The following is a 20,837-nucleotide window of genomic DNA, read 5'->3' as shown; positions in this document are numbered from 1 at the left end:
GGCTAGCTTTAACCGGCCAAAACAATAAATGCTACATTGTTAATTGTTAACACAATGCTTTGATAGCACAGCACTTGTTGAATGAGTACAGCAATATATAACATTTAACATACACCGTTCTCAAAGCAAGCTCATGCTCCACTCGTCACCATGATGGTAACCCCCCAAAAAAACCAACATAACAGAAACTCTTCTAAATTTGCATAACAAAACATTAAACACTACTACATCTCCCACTTAACATTAATCGGGCACAAAAGCATTGTCTAACACTTAATTTTATGTCATGGCAAAGCATGCTGGGAAACAGAAATCCCAGCCCAGTTTCAGTTAAATGTAAATGTATCTAAATTAAAAGAAACAAGTTCATAAAACTCAAAAAATTGAAATGTGTCAGTTTTGTGAACTCAAAAGAAGAAGAAAAAGTTCTAAATACTCATAAAAGGTCATTTGATGGAACTAATTTGTATAATTTGAGTTGGCTCTACTCAAACCAATTAAATATTTTGAGCATAAGGGTTTACAGTGAATGGGTGCCGTCTTTAAAATATCTGATGTTGTGTTCAACAGAAGATATTTCTCTAAAGTCTTCCCCAGGCATCTCTAAATCATATAGGCTACAGCAGGACGGCATCAGATGCATGCATGCACGCTTCTTGTACCTGATCTAATATCTCTCTCATCTTTTAGAGCCGGCGGCAGTGCGTGTGTGCGAGACTCAAGTGTTGCACTAAACTGCGGCGACCCCGTTACGCGCCATAACGCTAAAATTACTCCTCGACTTAATGTACCGCCGGACTGCAAGCAACACCCTCTCCCGCAATCATCTTCACGACAACCTATCAATCTGCTCATCTGCGTGATATATCTAGGTTACTGTGATTACCGCGTTACCCCACAGGATGTACATTAGAAGTCGGTAATCTTCTGCACCGACTGCAGCATGCCGTGAATCTCCTGTGCGGGCCTCCGAGCGCGAGACCTCGTATTTCTCTTCCCACAGATTGTGTGTGTGTGTGTGTTTGGATTAAATTTATAAACCTTGCATTTAAAAATAAGTTAATTAGCGTGTGCAATTCACAAGTGCTCAAAAAAACATTACTCTTGCGAGGCGTTCGTTATAAATTGAGTAAAATTTAAATGGAAAGCAAGGCATTAAGGAATTATATTCCTGTCCTGGGGCGAGCACTTGATTATACTAAGTGTTTGCACGCTCCCATTGTCTTGTTCCTATGTCAACAAATGCATGAATAAAAAGGGAAAATGCATCATATGCTGCTCTTGCTGTCGTAATTTGTTTTTATTACTATTCTGCTTTTATTTATTTATTTTTAAGTGTTTCCTCAGTATATAAAATGCTTTAATAAAGTGGTGCATTAATGGAATCGTGCCATAAGTGCTGTATATTTTTGCCTTCAGAAATGGCTACTAAACGCGTATATGGATAACACTGCAGTGCACAATACAATGCTCAAGGCTGAGAGTGGATTATGAATGCAGGGTGCTGGATTACTCTGTAAAGATTAATTGGGATTGACTTGCTGTAATATACAGGGATATGACAGGACAGCATGTAGGCCGATCCAAGCCGGGCCGCTTTCATTTTTTCAGAATTCTTCATAAAAACATTAACCAGTGGCCAAATTAGGCGCAAAGCAACTGACATTATCAGTTCCTATTTGTGTCACAGTGCAAAATCCAACCCTACATTTAAGCATTCGGTAAACACGCTCATCCAAAGCGAATTTGAGTATTTTATTAGTCCATATGTTCCCTTCATGGGAACTGAACCCATGTCGTTAGCGCAACTTGAGCTACAGGAACGCATCATTTCCCAAGTCCCTTTACGATAAATCAATTCACTTGACAGCTATCTTGGCACCTGAGCAGCTAGTATTTTCAATAGTAACCAAAACAGATACTATGTAGCTACTTGAATAGAAAAAGACTAAAACATCCCAAACTTTTTGTTTAGATTCAGGTTTAATAACATTTTAAAGCATTAAAATCTGATGGACCAATGGTATCATAATATGTTAAGCCTCACACAGCTCAAAACTTGCTAATAAAAAATGCTAGACATTCTACACGATCTATAGTAAACAAAGAAGTGATGGCCTTCAAAATGCCATTTACATTGATTTAAAGATACAAATTACATTGATTTTAAGATCTGGGATCTTAATGTTGCCACTGATCGACACTGAAGACATGTAAACTAACCAAAAACGGGACATGATGTCACAAGGTGTTGCCCATCACAGTTCGGTACAGGCATCAGAACCGCGTCTCCACGCTGCACATCTTCGTCTGTGTGTGTGACGGAGGGATTCATGCCGCTGTTTTGATTCCTTCACACATTTTATAAGCTCTTCACGAGTTCTCAGCTGGTCAAAATACCATCATATGTAGGTTACGCACATACATCCCAGCACACACAGCATTGTTTGGGATGTTCTGCAAGTTCCTTTGCAAAACATACACAATAAAAGCCGACCAATCAGGTTGTGAACATATCCCTATGCCTTTAGGGACCAAATGAACCAAGCGAACTGAACTACAAGTGTGAACACACTCTAACAGAGCAATCGCATCAGTATTCGTAGCACACCGTTATATTACGCATCAAATATCTTCTGACTGCCTGTGAATCTGTTGCTTCATGCAGTATTTTCACTTTCACTTGACTCCAGAAACTTGTTGAGTCTGCTGCAAAGAATCTCTGAAAACAGCTTGAAAATACTATCAGTCGCCTCAATAAGGGAGTAAATGGAAGGTAAACATCTTCCACAGACCCCACAATGCGGTTAATGTGTTTGTGTGTGAGATGGAGTTTATATGATTGTATGTTTAAACTCACACTGAGACTTTTTCAGTGACTGAAGATGCTAGAGTTGCTGATAATTTTTCTTTTCTTTAACTCACACCATCAAAAAAAATCGAAAGTACGATTGCAGTTAAATACAGAGCCGTCACTCAAACGAGCACGTCAATATGTAGGGCTGCACGATTTGGGGAAAATGTCATATTGCGATAATTGAGGTCAATATTGCGATTACGATTGCGATATGCGATATAATAAACAAATGGTTTCATGAGTCAACTTGCTTGGTTCTCAAGGAAAATAAATGCACACACAGATTAGTGATAATCAGCCTAAAGAAAAAAGTTCTTTAGTCAAGAGCAGTGAGTGTTTTTTTCTGTTCCCTTTGTTCTTTGGTTAACTTTAGGGACAGATTTTTTTTTTTTTTTTTTTGCATTTTGCATTTTAACAAGAACAAAACATAATTTACATACAAGAGTACATATAACCATACATGTCAGGTTAAAGAAAAATAATAATAATAAAAAAGAAATTGAAAAAAAAAGAAAAAAATAATAACTTTAGCGACAGATGTAATTAGTGGCTACTGTACTGTCCCTTTAAGACCAGCCGCTGTCAGAGACGCGGATCTCACACACGCACCTCATTCTTTCACGAGTTATCACAACTCTTCATGTTCATCATAAAACTACTCTTATGTTATGAAGACACTCGACAAAAAGACATTTTTGCATAATTGTGTGTGTTATTGTTCGTTCAAGCTCTAAAGATAACTGTATTCTGGCATGCTGTTTTGTGTGCACGCACGATATTAGCGCGAGTCTTTCTGTCTGTCACAGTCAGGGCATTCACAGGCAGCGCGTTCATTTTGGCATACATGTGTGTTGTTCGTTCTACCGCGAAAGAGAACTTGATACTGGCGCGCGTCTATCTGTGTGTGTGTATGTGTGTGTGTGTGTGTGTGTGTCAGGAGGACATTCACAGGCGGCTCGTTCTTTTATGTCTTATCGCGCATGAATGGTTTAAAAGCATTTGCATTAATAAGTGCGTTAACAGCGCTAATTTGTTTATTTAATATAAAATCGCAGCATTTTGCGTCATATAATCGCGTAGGCTTGACATCGCGATTGCGATTGCGATACGATTAATCGTGCAGCACTATCAATATGTCATCTGTCAATATGGCAACAAAGACACACATGGAACAAGAAAAGCTAGACTTTGCACCCCCAGGAAACTCACATATGCTGAGCTACACACACACACACACACAAACACATTCACGAAGCCGCGAGCGCGCACACACTTGTGCGCAACTTAGGATGGTGGCACTAGTGCTTTTAGAGGACGGGGAGGGATGCAAACGGGGCGACACACAAACAAATGCCTCTTTAGCATTCCACACAGCACTTCACTGCAGCGCGTTGGGTTTCCAGGCAGCCTTGCATTATTAATGCAACCGTCTCTCCAGTCTGCCCGCCCCCAGAGCCAGCAGAAGAGGAGGAGGAGAGGCCACAGATACACTCCACGACAATGCAGCAAACCTGCACAGAGCACAGAGGGTGCAATTACACCTCCATCCAGCAAATGTCACGCTTAAGGCCTGTAATGCTTCAAGAGCGCGTTGGATTACGCGTAGAACCACTGAGTTCATGCAAAGCCGCCATAAGTGGGGACACATGTCTCTCGTCGGTCGCTGAGGGCGGAAATTAGATCATGATTCTTACTATCAATTAGAGTAAGAATAGGGCTTTTTTTGCATTTCAATGTTATGGCGCTGTGCAATTCCAGTTGAAAGAAAGATTGGGACTCATTTGGGACAATTTTAGTGTAATTTGTCAAGGAAATTCTCAAAGGTCTGAAAACCAGGCCAGGACTTATTCACAAAACATGAGCAGCTGACATAAAAGTCGACATGGTCTTTGGTGTGATATGCTGTACGCCATTTAAAACGGTATTTTACTCATTCTTTCAGAATTATTATTATGCATGCTGCTTTTTTTCTTTTTTTTGTGTTAATTGAAAGAATCCCTGGAATATTGGTCCTTTTAAAAATTAATTAAAATGAGCTAGTTCAGGCACATACAAAATATAATAATGAATTAAAAACAAATTAAATAAAAACATATAATATATATATATATATATATATATATATATATATATATATATATATATATAAAATATATATATATATATATATAATTAAAATGAAATTAATAAATAATAAATGCATACATGTACTTTTCCCTAACCCTAATTTTAACCTAATCTTAATTTCATTTTAATATTGATGTTTTTGTTTAAAGTAAATGCCAAATAATGAAGAAAAAACTAAAACAAGGCAAAAAAAGAAAAAAAGAAGAAGAAAAAACAAAAAGAAAAGGACTAATGAAAATTATTACAAATGTGATAATCATGAAGTCTAATTTATATCAGAAGATGTAAATGTACATTTACTGTACATTCGAGTGTAATTTTTTTTTTTTTATATATACTCTCTAAAAACCAGGTCTTATCATTTTACACCATTTTACTTTTCCAGTAAGTTATTTTTACTAGAAAAAAAAGACTGATACTGATTAAGAAAAATATTATTTTGCTTTGTAAAACTATATCACAAATAGAGAGAATAACACATTTGCTCAAGGTTACATGCATACTGAGCATAAATCTATCCTGAGAGCAAGTGGTTTTGTTTAAGCTAGAATAAGCGAGAACAAACAGCGATCTGTGACAGTGATGACAGATTCAGGATCAGTCGGAATAAAATGATCCTACAGAACGCAAATGAAGTTGTGTGTTATACAGAGAATGTTTTTTTTTTATAACCGGTTCTCTTCCGTCAAGACCCGTTTCTCTCTTTCCACCCTCTCTAGGCAATTAACAAAGCCGGATGTCTTTGGCACACCAAAGTCAGTCCGTCTGCGCTCTATAAAAGAGATAAAGATTCCAATTCCACAGACATCATAAAGAAGTCTTTGGCTCGGCCAGCAGATTGCCATCGAAATTCCCCTGATTTCGCAGTCCGTAAAAATGTTAAGCGTTAACCTCCGCTGACCCTCATGAAAGCATGTTTTTAAGTCTGTGATGCCGTCCCTTTTTTCTCGTTCGCTCTCCCTTTTGCTTTTTTTCAATTCTCGCTTTATCGGAAACTTCATTTCCTATTCAAGGTAGCAGCACAAAGTAATGAATTCTCAGTGAGTACAAACTGCACTGGCTGACCCTCCGGTGACCTCCTGTCGGTAAATGAAACAGTCAGCATTGTGGCGGCTCAGAGGGGTCACAAAGCCACGTCACATTTAACTGCACTGCACTACAGTACGTTCACAGAAGTCTCTGGAACTCTGGTACTGAGCCTGTACTTTTAAAGAGGGCCTGTTATACTTGTTTTTGAGGTCTACTAGAATAGGTTTTCATGCTTGAATGTTCAAAAAACACATTATTTTTCACATATTTGACATTGTTGCGGCACCTCTCTTCCCAGTCTGTCAGTAACGCTCCGTTTAGTTCCTGTCTCTATGAAGCCCCTCCTTCCGAAAAGCACAATGTGCTCTGATTGGTCAGCTGGACCAGTGCGTTGTGATTGGTCAGTGTGTTTTGGAAGCATCACGCCCCTTAGGAGTGGAAAAAACAGCGTCTCTTGGACATGGCAAACGCACACTAAGCGGCAACCTTCCAAACTCTCTCTTGAAACCTAAAAGAAAGTGTCTTAAACTGCAATTCATCGATGGCCGCTAGTCTGCAAGTCTGCAAAAGAGAGTCAATCCCATATACCCCCCCATGTTAAAATGCCCAAATTAACAGCAGAAAAAAAATGTGTTTACAGCCTGGTGCAAAAAGTGGTTTTGGTCTATGTAGTTAATTTATATAGCAGGCTCTGCCCACTTTGGGCTTCAAAAATGCTCCTCAGAAACATACGGGTGACGTCACGGACACTACGTCCATCTATTTTTTACAGTCTATGCTACTAACGCAACTCAACCAGGCCACGCCCCTTTTTAGTGTATGTCCTCAGTTTTTAAATGAGGAATATCGTGATGTCTATGGTCCTGGAAGAAAACTCGAGACTACAATCAAGGCGTTTCAGGGAGTTCAGAAACAGTGCTTACTGATATAGAGTATTACTCCCTTTTGAGTTTTGTGCTTTGTAACTTTGCAGACTTTTTTCATGCTCAAACAGCAACATCACGCACTAAAGAAAATTAAAAAAAGCATTACAGGTCCTCTTTAAGATGAACACAGCAAGCTATCGAGTTAACCGACAGTATTTCTCTACAGAACAGACCTTCCTGTTATTTTAACCGGTGTTGATAACCTCAGGAAGTAGCACCTTGTCAAATTGTCACTTCAAATATTGTGATGGCCTTTCATAGGTCATGTGTTGCAGACATACACGTCCCGCTGCTGTGGTGCTCAGGACTGAACCGGGACACGTCACTGCCACTGAATCAAAGAGAGTTTTGATACACAGACACCTTGAAGCTTGAATCAAAACGTCTGCAGACCCTCACGCAAAGTAAAGTAAGTAAAGTTTAACTTTAGACAGTTAGAAACTTTGCTGCAATTCAGTGTTGTTATTGTGAACAGAAAGTATAACTATTAAAATTATTTTTTGCACATTGAAATAAAGCTGAAATATATAAAAGTAAAATATTAATATACTATGGTAGAATATAAATAATAATAATGTAAAAAACATTCTTAATCAGTATCTTGTATTGTCAAATTAACCACTACTGATGACAATGATGAATAAGATGCATCTTATTTCACAGTAATTGTGATTTTATATTCTCACAAATGCAACAAAGTTGCAATTCCAATACATTTATAATAAAATAATTATTATATAAAAAAAAAAAAGTTTTATTATATTAAATGTATTTCTGTTTATTGTTTAAATGTTTATTTCTTGTAATACTGACTATATCTCTCATTACTCTAACTTTATATCTCACAATGTGACATTATTTGATAGGTAAAACTTTATTTCGATAGTTTACAGCACCTGGTATTAAGATGCGTTTTGGTTGATCGGATCACAAGAGGTCGAAGCTAAATACAGTAGTAAACGTGGTCTAAAATGTTTTGAGCTTGTCCACTTTCAACCACTTCCAAAGGTAGTCGAAAACACATTTGACCGGATTGCTTTCGTAGTGTAAACGCTCATGTGGTCGAATGTGTTCAAACATCCTCAAAAGACGCCTACTCTCCACCTACTGACTTAATGCGTAAACACTATGGGAAGCGCACTAGCCAGACGGGATTTAAACTTTGTCGGCTGAAGACCCAAGTTTGGTTTGAAGATGAAAAACACACCTAGTACGACGTTCTCTAACGATTCCTGATTTCTAACACACACTCACAGAGTTCGGCGTGTTCTTGCGGCTGTCAGAGTAGAAACGAAAGCTGATGCTCTCTGTATGTTTTTCTGTCTTCTGGATGCGTTCATATGTAAATTACGTGAGCTAATTTCGTCCATTAGATCGAAAGATCTGAAAAAATCCATACATTTACCCGCCCATAGACCCTTCCCTCGAAGAAATCAGGACAGAAGTGGTTGAAAGTGGACAAAAAGAGATGGATTAAAACACCAGGTGCACGGGAATGTGTCTCCATCGTGTACCTGTGATCCGATCGACCAAAACGCATCTTAATACAGGTGTAAACAGGGCCATTACGACTACATGTCAACTACCATACATTAGAGTATTATATCTGCTAACACTTTATTTTGTTATTATCATGTCAACTTATTCTACTATCCCTAACCCTACCAGTCTACTAATGAGAGTAAGTAGACATGTAATTGCAAAGTTACTTATAGTTAGTACAATGTCTAAAGTGGACAAATCAAAATAAAGTGTAACCATTTGTTATTTTAAATTTTTTCCACAATTAACTTTTTTTTAAATCCGAGGGGGAAAGAGGTTGCCATAGCTAACAGAATTAAAGTTTTGAAAATGATTAGTTTTGTTATTCAGAAACGCTCAGAAGCGGTTCTCGGATCTCAAAGCTACTCGAAGCAACCACAAACTATCTCCTGACCTGATGCTTCCCAGATTTCCATCACATCTGCGATAAGTTGTGGATTTGAACACCCGACGGCGAGTCGCGAGGAGCACGTTGTCTGATTGCTCCAGTGGAGTTGGCGGTGTGCGGCTGCTGTAATGAACCCGCTAATGGCTAAATCTTCTCATCAGTCTAATTGCAGAAAGACAATACCCACTGATGGCATCTGCAGATTAAACGTTCTCGCGTTCTCCAGCAAATTTCGTTAAGTGGGGGGAAAAAGCACAGTGAGAGCAATTAGAAACAAGAAGGACGGAATTAAATGCACAACTGAATTAAACTCATGGTGGATTTGTGGAGCCACACCAATGAATAATCAGGCTTTCATAATTCATACCATAGAGATAAAAATGACTGGTTTCCGAATTCAGACCGAGCCTCTTGGCCACAATTGCATTATGTTACGTGCCTGTATGTGCTGAGCGACTTCCAGAAGCCGTGGCCAATCAGAAGTGTTGTCACGTATTTACAACGCCCTCATTCTACTTGTTTGGGGTTATTTGTTTGCCAGCCGCCTACATTTTTATCTCTGTGTACCACATAATGCTTTGTCAGTAATCAAATTTCATTTCACACTCCAGTGCTATAGTCCAGGATAATTAGGCAGAATTATTTTATGTCCCTTCTTGTAAAAATGGCAAATTCATTGTTTGTTTGGGGATGGTGGGCAGCTGAAGACATCTTTGACTCTTGGCGGGTCTGAATCACTGCTCATTTCAATCGAATTGGTCCAATAATTACATTCATAAATGGTTATGACATACATATCAACGCTGCAAGCTTCTGGCTTTCCCCAGAGATACGGAATTCGAAATAAAGAGAGGATAAGGCAACTTTTAATTATTTCATCATTTATTCTTAACTTATTCTCATAAAAACTGCTCTAGAAATGTCATGTTTATAGCTAGAAGAAACCGGGATTGAGTGATTAGATTTGTTTTATTGTGTCTTCTCTTCTACCAATTTATTTCTTGCATTTTCTAAGACTTTGTGTCAAGGTCCCGCATTATGCAACCGTACTAATTTGTTCTTGTAAAGGATTTTGATCCGTCCTAATGACTCAAATCTATTGATTCTGTTAATTGACCCTCTTTGTAGGTGGCCACATCTTTTTTGTCTAATTTGAACGAGTCATTGCTTTTGAACAAATCTGTGGAGTGAATGATTCAGAGTCGTCTAGGACCAAATCAAATCTTATTATCTTTCAGTAAAAAGCTCACAAAAAAAAATTCAGTTTTGTCACCAATTACCTTGTGTCGTTCTAACCCTTTATGAAGTTCTTTTTCTGCAAAACACAAAAGAAGGTTAGCATAATGAAATCAAATAATGACCAGAAATGCAACTTATTATTTACTTTAAATATGGCAAAGGATAATATGGCAAACCAGATCATAGGAATTAACAAGAATTATTCATTTTATAAAAAGATTTGTTCAAAAATACTATTTAATTTTGTAATCAAAAACTACGTCGCACCTGTGGCATGTTTTATTTGAAATTAAGGAAATGAATAAGAATGATTCATTAAAAAATAAAAATAATTTGTACAGTTTGTTTAAAAATGGTGTAAAATTTGTGTACCATATTTGATTTGAGATCATGGAGTGATTTCTTCATTTAAATTATTTGTTTAAAAAACAGATTTGATTTATAACCAACGATTATTTTAAACCTGTGCGATATTAGATTCAAAATCTTGGACATGAAGAAGAATGATTCAGTCACTTAAATGTTCAGTTCAAAACTTAAAAATGTTTCAGAGCAAAAATTGTCAAAATTGTTCCATATTGATTTGAAATCGTGAAAATGAACAAGAATAATTCAGTTACCTAAATATTACTTAAACCAATTTCTAAATAAATAAATAAATAAATGTCATTTGATTTGAGATCATAAAAATTTACAAGAATCATTCAGTCAATGAAAAGTTAATAAATGAAAAAAATATCTTTAAAAATTCTGTCAAATCTTTGGCATATTTGATTTAAAATCATGGAAATACTCAAGAATGATTCATTCATCCTCCATTACAACGACAATCACTCACTGTCTTTTTACTCTTTCACACACACACACGTCCTGGGGTGCGTTTCCCGAACAACAACGTAATTCGCTGCTTAACTACCATAGTATGATGCATTGTTGAAGAAGTCAACTAGCTAGTCACGACTATTTCCCAAAACCGTACTGTCGCAAAGTGGTCGTTCAACCACGTTGGTTTATGACGTCACGCAGATAGTGGAGTAATAACTTCTTTTAATGAATCTGTTTGAGATCGAATTAATGCTAGATGTTTTGCTATAAACTACGGACATGGCATCTGAGGACTATTTCTCATTTCTCTCAGTTATTTTGCTTTATTTCCAGATTCAATCATAGGCTCGCTCTTACGGACTAGAGCACGTTCACACTCTTCAAACACGGTGCTTTAAATCTCTTGACAAACTAAAAGACGTAAATTACATGTATTCTAAATAAAAGACGCAGCTCAAGATAAGGATTTATTAAGTCCACATGTCATGCAAACTAGAAACTATGCTTCTAACCACAGGTCGAAAACTGTCGTTCCAACCACACAACTTTGCGATGCAGTTTGCGAATGTTCGTTAGAACGATGGTTTCGGGAAACACTGACTCGTTGAACTATGCTGATAACGACGGAACTTGCCAATATAGTTGGCTGACGATGCTTTTGGGAAACCATGTCTGTTTATTAGTACTGACAGTTCCAGCACATTGTTTAGGGTCGGCTCATTTTCAAGGTTTTACAAGGTATTTTCCACACTTATTCTTAGTCCGCTTGCTGAGCCGAACTCCAGGTGCACACGTCAAAGCCTCGGATATAGCAATCATGTTCAAGCCATCAGCCTAAAAAAAAAAAACATTCCAAGTTAAGTGTAAAGCTTTACTGTACCTCTAAAACACTATTCTGTTCATTCAAAGAACCCTTTTGTAGGAGAGCCATCAAAAGATCAATAGGCTGTCCAAGAAGAACTGCAAAGTCATGAAGAAAGACAGTTCTCAACTTCTAGCCCATCTCATTGTCCGTGTTTCTCATCCGTAATGTCGTTTCCACAGAGGACATTTTCTGGCTTATCTGTTCTCACTGTATTCACCTGCTTCTTTTTGTTAGCATATGAAAGCTTTCTGGTTGCTTTTGATGCCTCGCAGCCTTGTAATTATTAGACGGTTTGACATGTTCCAGGTACAGAACATTTCAAAAACTCTGTAATTGAGGTTCATCGGAAAAAGGCAGGGTGCATTAAAGTTTCACAAATTAAATAATAGTGTGCTTTAAGGAGGCAAAATATACGGAGACAGCAAGGAAAGATAAACATTTCTGGGAATCAGAAAGTATTAAATTGTTTTAATATTTAACGTTTTAACGTTTCCCCTAACGGGGAACTGGCATATGTAGAAGGTTCTCGGAAGCAGAGATGCCATGGACCCCCAAATCTCATCGTAAGGGACTCCTTTCCTAAAATAGAAATAAATATAAATATAAATATTATAAAATTTGTATTACATAAAAAAAACGATAATATTTTTTCATGAATTAAAAACTCATTTATTCACTGTAGGAAAATAAACAAATATATAAAATGATGTAAAATATTATCTAGTAAATATTTACTTTTCATTCAATGATTTCCCCCCACATTAAAAGTAATGTTAGATATATAAATCTGAAGAAAAACATAAAACTACATGAATGTCAACAGAACAAAATAATTGTCATTACTTTGCTATTCCAAACAGTATTTAGAATGAAACAGTAATAAATGTTAAATGTGTATTTTAAAATACTTATTACATAATAGTAATAAGAATTTTATATATATATATATATATATATAAATGTATGTTGAGTTCTATATACTGTATAATATTTATATAATTATATTTATATATATTTATGTAAAAAAAAAAAAATGTATGACCCCTTTACTGCTAATTCTGAGCGATAATACTGTATACATATTAAAAGTCCCCCTGTAGTCAATAATTGTATCCCTTAAAACTCATCTTTGATCACCAAAATTACATATTTCCATGTTTTTTCCTGTGGAAAAAATGTCTTCATGCTTTAAAATAGCACGTGATATATATAGAATGTAACCGATGGTGTCGCTCTTCACAAAGTCGGACACATAACGGTAATTAATATGATTTGCCTTTTGCTTGACTATGTTATCAAACAGCTAATAATGTGTTGCTAATGTTACACAAACTATGTTCCCCTTAGTCATCTTTGAGTCAGACAGCTGCCATCTAGCAATCTAATCTAACTCAGAACGTCAGTGGAGAAAATATTTCATCATAACATCGTAAAATACATCATAACGTCGTAATATACATCATATACATAATTCACCCGCTATATTGCTAGATATACACAATTATTCATATCAACAGAAAAATTAAATGGGGAAACCTGCTGGCTTCTCTTGAGACTCTTGCTTCGCAGGAGAAGACACCCTCTGGGCATATACTAGACACCCTCTCTTCTGGACTCCAGACCCTCAGGTGTAAAGCGACATCGGTCACGCACTCACCCATCCCCTCACAGATCTCGGAGCTATGCGCTTTGGCAGTTTTATTAAGTGGACTTTGATTAACAACACTTAGTGAACTGAAATGTATCACTGCATTAAAGGCGGGAACAGGCCTAAATGAGTTTATGGGGTGTGTGAGTGAAGGATGGCTCGTTTTACTAGAGCAACAACAGAATCAGTCGAAGGCGTAGGTAGTTAACACCCCGAAGATCTTGTGATGGATTTTTCCTAAAGATCAGCGTGATAAATGACACTTTCCTGGGTAAGTACAAAGGAACATTAGCTTGATATTAATGTGGGGAGACGCACGGAGGACACTGACTGAAAGTACAAAGGACAGAGTTTTAAAATATAAAACTACGGTTCCTGTGTGATCTCGGCTACAGCCTTTGTACTCGGGCACATCAGCGGCCTATTTAGTCATAATAAAAGTTTCTTTTTGAGCATGACAATGAAGTTAAGAAGTTTCAAATGGAACAAGATGAGATTGTAATTGTATCAAATGATAGCACAATAGCAAAAGATTGTCGCCTACACTTCAAATAGCCCTGAAATCTAGGGGTGGGCGGATCGATCCTGAAGTATCGATTCTTTCGTTATTGACGTGGTATCGAAAAGGATCGATCCTCACATTTAAATATCGATCCAAATGTGTGTTTTTTTACCAGTAATTATTTTTATTAATTTAGCACGCAATTCAGTGTCGTAAAATAAGCTTCTAAGTGGAAAAATAAGCGAATGTTAGCGGATAATTGTGTAGGACAGAACCTTTTCTCCTAGTCATCTGGATACAAGACGAAACCAATCAATCACAGAGAGCGTTCGATGCTGGTGCTTCGCTGAGCTCACAGGCACAGTGCGTTCGGGAAACGAAGCCTTGCTTAGATGACAGAGAAACAATCGGGAGTTATTTCACAATAAACAAACCAAAACGGTTCAAAATGTTGACGTCAGTAAGATTTTTTTAATGAAATTAATATTTTTATTCAACAAGGATCGATGCATTAAATTGATCAAAAGTGACAGTCAAGGGTTTTACACTGTTAAAAAAAAATCTACTTCATATAAATGCTGTTTTTTCAACTTTGTTCATCAAATAATTCTGCATAAAATGTATCATGGTTTCCACAAAAATATGAAACTGTTTTCAACATTGATAATAATAAGAAATGTTTCCTGAGCTGCAAATCAGCATATTAAAATGAATTATTATCATTTACATTTACATTTACATTTATGCATTTGGCAGACGCTTTTATCCAAAGCGACTTACATTGCATTTCAAGGTACACATTCACATTCTTATCAGTTCTTATCATGACTGGAGTAATGATGCCGAAAATTCAGCTTTGATCAATCACATGAATAAATTACAGTTTACTATGACATAGAAAACAGATAGCCTATTTTAAATTGTAATATTACAGTTTTTACTGTATTTTTGATTTAAAAAATGCAGAAGAGAATTAAAAATCTTACAGACCCCACACTTTTGAACAGTAGGCTACTAGTAGGCTAGTAGTAGGCTAGTACTATAATTAGGGTAGTTTTGTAAAAGTCACTGACTAATTACAGGCGAGTTGAGAGCACAAATCACAAAATATTTAGTAGTCATGAAAACGTATTCAGATTTAGCATATTAATGATGCATTCACCTCATAAATCATGACACACTGCTCTAGCACAGGAAAGTGCATACAAGTTCAAGTGCATGCTTTTAAAATGAAAAAGTATTGGTATCGGTATCGATATCGGCGATACTGGCCCCGTATTTACTTGGTATCGGATCGATACCGAAATTTGCAGTATCGCCCACCACTACTGAAATCCCCCTTTTGAGATGAAATATTGGCAGGACACTCATTCAAATTCAGCAATGTTGCAAACTGTATTCTTCGGTTCATATTATAAATCACATCAGAGTAATTCAACGACTTTATGATGTCATAAGGAACATAATTTTCCACCCTGGTGAGTTTAGTCTGGTTGGATGTTGTTTGTTATGTTTTGATAAATAGAGTTGAATGCATATAATTGCATTTTTTAACAGCTCAGAACACAGTTTTCATAAGATGACTGACATAACATTGTATTCTGGAATACCCTTTATTATCTTCACAAAATATGAAGAATAGAAAGTAACATTTCTGCTGTTAGATTCTGATTGGCCCGGTTAAAAGAGGCATAAAATCTGAAATGATTCAAGCTTATTGCACACAGTTAGTCAGCGCATGTTATAGTAGTTCAAATAAAAAATAAAAAACCCTATAATCTTTAAGTAAAATATAATGACTTTAAGTAGTTTTTTTATATACTATTTTATACAACAGTTCTTTCTGGTTCTCGAATCTGATTGGCTGAGAGCCTTAGTAACTTTTGTTTTATTAGCTTTTTTCTTTTTCTTTTTTGTTAAAATCATTTTAGTACTTTAACTTATTAGGGGTCCAAGCAGTGAAACCCAATTATGCTGGAACCCTATTTTGTTTGTACTTTTTTTCTCCTTCTTTATTTTTCTGCCCTTAAAGAGTATGGCCATCATAGACCGTCACGGACATACAACCATCCGACACTAGGTGGCGCTATAATAAGGCAATTTGCATTTTGGATCTTAACTTTGGAACCCTAATGGTGCGTTCACACCGGACGCGAATAGCGCGTCAGGCGCGAGTGATTTCAATGTTAAGTCAATGCAAAGACGCATTACGTGCGTAAATAATTCCTGCGGCGCGAATGAGGTGTAGAGCGCGGCGCGGTAGACGCGAATACGCCTCGTTCGCGCGAATGGCGCAAATTGAGCGTCTGGCGCGTTACGCGCGAATTATTTTATTAGTGCTTTTTGTGCATTCACGCGTTTGACACGAATTCGCGTCTGCCGCCCGAGGTGAAAAATCTGAACTTCAATTCGCGCCGCGTTAACCAATCAGGAGCCTGCTTGCTGCTGTCACGTGGTGAAGTGACAGTTTATAATGTTATTTTATGTTTGGCCTCAATAAATTATTTTGTAATATGACTAAAGTGCACAACAAAGCAAATCTTTCACATAAAAACTCGATTTCAATATATGAGAGATACTCATTTTGTATTGAATGCTATTTATTCCATATCTAATCTAAATTATATGAAACATTATTAATCTAATGTAAAGACAACAAACACAATTTAGTGTATAAAAACAAAAACAAAAAAAATCACAGGACAGGTTTCACTTTTGGAGGCTGGCTCCATTTATTATCAAAACAAAAATAAATGACAGATTAGGTGGGTGCGGGCGAAGGTGAACCTCGCGCCGGGCTGTACAGCGTGGGCTCGTCAGGCAGCGACCACTCGAGGCCGAGGCCTTATATGGCCTACGCTGGCTGTCCTCGTCAGCGTCCTCACCGTTAGGTCCACCAAACCTAGCTCCTGGAGCAAACTGTGAAACTCCTGAAACCCTCCGGAGGGACTGGTGGACCCGAGTACAGCGACGATGTCCCCTACGCAGCTGTTTCTGCTCTCCAGAGCATATACGAGCGGTGACTCTCTCGAATAATGCTAATGCTAATGCTTGATAAAAAAGATGGCCGCCAACGGGTTTCGAAACTTTCGCTTCCGGATTTCGCCTCTGACGCGCGTAAATTTCGCTTCAAACTTTTGTTTTTACGCGCGAATTAACACAAAGTGGTCAAGCGTATAACTAGACGCGGCAGGCGCGAATTTGACGCGCTATTCGCGTCCGGTGTGAATGCACAGTAAGTAACACACAAAAATTAGTAACACACAAAAATTCCCTGAATCCTTGAGTCAAGCCATACAAAATTTACATCTCAGATTTTATTTCCGCCAATTCAAATTTTCCCACCATCTTGGATTTTCTTAGAAACCTACTTTTTCAAACTCCTCCTAGGCTGTTGGTCTGATTATCATCAGACTTGGCACACATCAGCTAGGGATGGCTCTGGAAAAAGAATTTTGATTTGTCAAAGCATTGAAAAGTTAGAATTAATTTGAGAGGCAATGCCTATTTTTACAAGTTGACCTACAGCAGCTGAAGACGATGTCCAAGCTTAACGAAACTTGACACACATAGACAACAGGGCATTCTGAGAACGCACACCATGTTTTGTACAAGTCCCAGCATATCCTCAATATGACTTTGACACTTAAAAAAACATGGCCTCCAGCAGCCAACCAAATTTCAGTGGCTAATAACAGCATAAATAACAAAGAGCGTAAAAATTCCACCACACATAAACCCCACTTATTATGATCAAACCCTAACTTTAAGTGAAGAGTCAAGATGGATTTTGCTATAAAAACCACATCAGATATGTTTCAATTGGATCACTAATCATGCATGATTGACCCCGATGATTGCTGCTTGTGGCTATTTTTCTTTTTCTGATATGTAATGTTTCAATATCATGTTTAAAACTGGCAAATAAGTTATCATAAGTTTTTTGTTCTTCTAGTGCATTTTTTATAGCAAAAAGACATCCTTTCCTACAGCTGCCATTGCAATTTCTCTCAGTTATTGGTCTGTTCCCCTTACAGTAAATGTCTTTGCTTGAAAACCCAACATTTGCTCTATGATTTGGAGATTAAAAATTAATTTAATTTAAATACCATGTAAGCCTGGGATGACTTCTTTGGTGTGGAAAAAAAGGAAACTCGCCGTCTCGCTGATGATGGGGATTGGTGTTTGGCAGAGACCTGGTAGCTGATGAGTCTGCTGCTTTCCAGATGTTGTCAGCATCAGTTCCTCGCGTTTTCGATATGGGTTTGTGTAATTTAAGGCATTTAAGGATTTGTCCCAATGGCTCCAGGTGTTCTGGGAAAACAGAACGTTTTTTGAGGCATAGTATGTGCTAAATCTAAACAGCACTTGAAACAATTCATCTCAAAAACAAACCTATCTTGGATGAAAAAGAGAACAGCTCCTCCATAACAGCTGTTAAGCCACCATTTCTCACATTTTCAGCAACGGTTCAGGGCTGAGATTGCAGTCATTTCTCACAATCTATACAACACACACACACACACACAGGCATGAGCTAAAATGGAGAGCCACATGTGTGGCACACGCTGTGCCCAGTCCTTGTTCTCTTTGACAGAAAGGTCTTTTCCAGGTGGGACATTCATGCATGCCCGCTTCAAAGCGCTGGGTGCAAAGGGGACACCTGGTGCTCCTGACGTCCTGCCAAACGGCCCCAAATGAGGGGGCTCAGCTGTTACAATGTCACGGGATTGTTTCTACCAAGCCTGCTGCTCGGCCCACACGCTGAAAGGAACACACACGTTCATGTACTTGCTCAAACAACTCATAATTCTCTTACAGGTACATCATGCAGCAAGAGATGATTGATGGGTGGAGCTGAACTAGATGGCCAGGGAACTCAAAGTCATTGGTCCATGAGCAGTTTGCCCGATTGGTTTGAGACAGGGTTGTTATCATCAACTACAACTACAACTAAAACTATTTAAAAAACGTATCCGTTAATTGAAATTAAATCAAATCAATTATAAATATCAATATTAGTTGAAAAAACTACATTAGAAATGTTGCCTTGGCAATAAAATGAAATAAGTTTAAGTTGAAGCACTAAAATTATGAACTGGATTTTTTTTTTTTTTTTTTTTTTAAACTAACTAAAACTACAACCAAAATAAAATAAATTAAAAATAAATAGCAAAACTTGGAAGAAGAAAAAAACCTAACTAAATGAAATGACAAAAGCACATTACGAAATTATAAATAAATAACTAAAATTAACATGAAAACGAAAAAATATAAAAATAAAATCATTCAAAATATGAATAAAACTATAAAAAAAATTTAATAACTCTGGTTTGAGATACACAGGATCTATTTAGTGTCTGTAAATAAATAAATAAATAAATAAATGAATAAATTACACATACTAATAATAATCATTTTCCGCCATCATTAGGGTCTCCATGACAATGCACCATTTTTTTTTTATAAATTAAAAAGTTTGATTCTAAAATTACTGAATATTCACAAAATCAATCAATCAATCAATCAATCAATCAATCAATCAAATCAATCAATGTTATTAGAAGAAACAATCCAAAAAGAATATGATTGTTTTAAATAAACCTCAGATTTTTCAAAAGCAATAATATGATTCAGAAATAATAATTTTTTGCTTGTTTTGTTTAGTTTTAATAAAAAATAAATAAAAAAACTATAATAAAACTATAATTAAACTACAATAAAAGTTTTCATATCTAGTTCCTTTGGAGCTTCATTATGTAATTTCCTCATTTAATCTAGTTTGAGTTGGTATGTGTGAACACAGCAACTGCACTCATGGACAATCATCATTTCCATCACATCACTATTCATAACCTGGTGGAAATGACATTGAAACATTTTTTGGAACAAAATAGCTCCTTTTGTTTTGCTGAGGCTCATTTCATAGCATCTTGTATCTAAGGAGATTAATTTAACAAAATGTCACGTTTTGCATAATTTGACAAAATGACATGCTTGATTGGAAATAAAATACAAAAATACACTGTTCTCAAGTGATATTTGCCTTGATGTTTCTTTTCTTCACGCATTACGCCTCATATTTCATCTCAAGCTCTTCAGTGATGCTGCTGTCTCCTTGGTAAACAAATAAATGTACAAAAAAAAAAAAAATATATATATATATATATATATATATATATATATATATATATATATATATATATATAAATAGCAGCTCAGCATAAATATACCAGCTAAAACCAGAGTATATAATAAACAGACAGCATGCAATCTATATTAAAGTTATTAGGCTAGTTAGCAACCACAAATCACACCAAACTTTACAATAAAGTTCTACGTTTACATTAAAGCAATTGCTAATATGAAAACGCATGAACAAAGCTCTTTGTTGATTATTTCTACATTTTAAAGGTTAAAAGTGGTATTAACAATTTATAAGCATTCTGTTTATAGTTCAGTTGTTTATAGATTCCTCATAATACGTGATGCTTTAAATAGTGCTTATTGTAGAGTGTAAATTATACAATTATAATTATACTGTATATTGCTTGGCGTACGAATTCTCATTGCTATTAATATTAGCTATAGCCCATCCGCAGTCAGATACACATACATATCTAAAGGCGTTTCACTTGCGCGTCCTTAGTTTCTTTCCAGCTGTATTCAACTTCAAAGCATCAAAGGACAAGGTCACTTTCAAAGTTTTCCAAAACTGAATATACGGCGGCTTTGTTTTACGATGGAGGAGCCCGAACTCCGGAATCTCCTTATCGTTCTTCTTTCAGGATGGCTAACGTCCTGGAGCTTCAAAACCGAGCAAGCACGTCGCGCGCTAATCACAAACTCTCAGAAAGCCAGTCAGAAAAGGACAAATATCAACAAGTCC

The sequence above is a fragment of the Rutilus rutilus genome (genome assembly GCF_951802725.1).
Source record: "Rutilus rutilus genome assembly, chromosome: 23".
In the NCBI taxonomy this organism is placed as follows: Eukaryota; Metazoa; Chordata; class Actinopteri; order Cypriniformes; family Leuciscidae; genus Rutilus; species Rutilus rutilus.
Note: the sequence above shows the minus strand (reverse complement) of the source record.